The sequence below is a fragment of the Macaca nemestrina genome, chromosome 1 (assembly GCF_043159975.1).
Source record: "Macaca nemestrina isolate mMacNem1 chromosome 1, mMacNem.hap1, whole genome shotgun sequence".
Taxonomy (NCBI): domain Eukaryota; kingdom Metazoa; phylum Chordata; class Mammalia; order Primates; family Cercopithecidae; genus Macaca; species Macaca nemestrina.
In genome coordinates, this window is record NC_092125.1 from 222,987,921 (window position 1) to 222,990,005 (window position 2,085).

Below are 2,085 nucleotides of genomic sequence, written 5' to 3' on the forward strand. Positions count from 1 at the left end.
AGGCAGGAGAATTGCTTGAACCTGGGAGGCGGAGGTTTGATGGCTCATACCTGTAATCCCAGCACTTTGTGAGGCTGAGGCAGGTGGATCGCTTTGGCTCAGGAGTTTGAGACCAGCCTGGGCAATACAGGGAGACCACCCCCCCCCCGATCTCTACAAAAAACGAAAACAAAAACAAAGGGGATTAAAAAAAGAAAAGATATGAATCCATGAGGATAGAGTGTGGAAGAGGAAGCAGCAGCCTCAAAGTTCTGGAAGCTGGAAGAACAGATAAACAGGTGTGAAATAACTGGAAAGCAACTTATTTATTTTTTTTTTTTTTGAGATGGAGTCTCACTCTGTCGTCCAGGCTGGAGTGCAGTGGTGCGATCTCGGATCACGGCAACCTCTGCCTCCCGGGCTCAAGTAATTCTCCTGCCTCAGCCTCCCGAGTAGCTGGGATTGTAAGTGTGTGCTGCCACACCCAGATGATTTTTATATTTTTAGTAGAGACGGGATTTTACCATGTTGGTCAGGCTGGTCTCAAACTCCCAACCTCGTGATCCACCCGGGTACCTTGGCCTCCCAAAGTGCTGAGATTACTGGCATGAGCCACCAAGCCTGGCCAAAAGCAACTTCTAAGCCTGCAATGGAATCGGGAATTGGTGGCACCAGGTCCTTCCAGCAGGGTTTAAGAAATTAGCCAGCCTGAGGTTGGGCACGGTGGCTCACACCTGTAATCCTAGCACTTTGGGAGGCCGAGGCAGGCAGATCACCTGAGGGCGGAAGTTCGAGACCAGCCTGACCAACATGGAGAAACCCCCATCTCTACTAAAAATACAAAATTAACCAGGCATGGTGGTGCTTGCCTGTAATCCCAGCTACCTGGGAGGCTGAGGCAGGAGAATCGCTTAAACCCGGGGGGCAGAGGTTGCAGTGAGCCAAGATTGTGCCATTGCCTTCCAGTCTGGGCAACAGAGCAAAACTGTCTCAAAAAAAGAAAGAAAGAAAGAAAGAAATTAGCCAGCCTGAGCAACAGCAAAACTTCCCATTTCAACAGCAAGACCTCTCTACAAAAAATAAAAACATGAAAGTTGGGGTGTGGTGGCTCATGCCTGTAATCCCAGCACTTTGGGAGGCCAAGGTGGGCAGATCACTTGAGATCAGGAGTTCAAGGTCAGCCTGGCCAACATGGTGAAACCTGTCTGTACTAAAAATACAAAACTTAGGCCAGGCACAGTGGCTCACGCCTGTGGTCCCAGCACTTTGGGAGGCCGAGGCAGGTGAATCACAAGGTCGGGAGATAGAGACCATCCTGGCTAACTCGGTGAAACCCCGTCTCTATTAAAAATACAACAAATTAGCTGGGCGTGGTGGCGGGCACCTGTAGTCCCAGCAACTGGGGAGGCTGAGGCAGGAGAATGGCGTGAACCCAGGAGGCGGAGCTTGCAGTGAGCCGAGATTGTGCCACTGTACTCCAGCCTGGGCAACAGAGCAAGACTCCGTCTAAAAAAATAAAATACAAAACTTAGCCAGGCCTAGTGGTGCACGCCTGTAGTCCCAGCCACTCAGGAGGCTGAGGCAGGAGAATGGCGTAAATCCGGGAGGCGGAGCTTGCAGTGAGCTGAGATCCGGCCACTGCACTCCAGCCTGGGTGACAAAGCGAGACTCCGTCTCAACAAAAAAAAAAAAAAGAAAGAAAACACCACCACCACCTAGCCAATCCCCATTCCCCATCCCCTCACCCCAGCAGAAACTTAGACACATTCCTGGAAGGGGTAAAATGAGCCGGGCATGGCGTTGCATACCTGTGGTCCCAGCCACCTGGGAGGCCGAGGTGGGAGGATTGCTTGAACCCGGGAAGTAGAGGCTGCAGTGAGCTATGATTGCAGCACTGCACTCAAGCCTGGGCAACAGAACAGGATCCAAAAAAAAAAGAGGGGAGGGGGCAGAGCCAGGATTTGTTTCCAAGCTGTTGTTGCCTAGGTCCAACTCCTGGCTCCTGGAGCAGCCTGTCCTCCCTGCCTGGAACTCTGAGCCGGCTGGAGTCATGGAGGTGATTCCCAGAATCCCAGAGTCAGGGAGGCTGGGGGCAGGGGCAGGTCA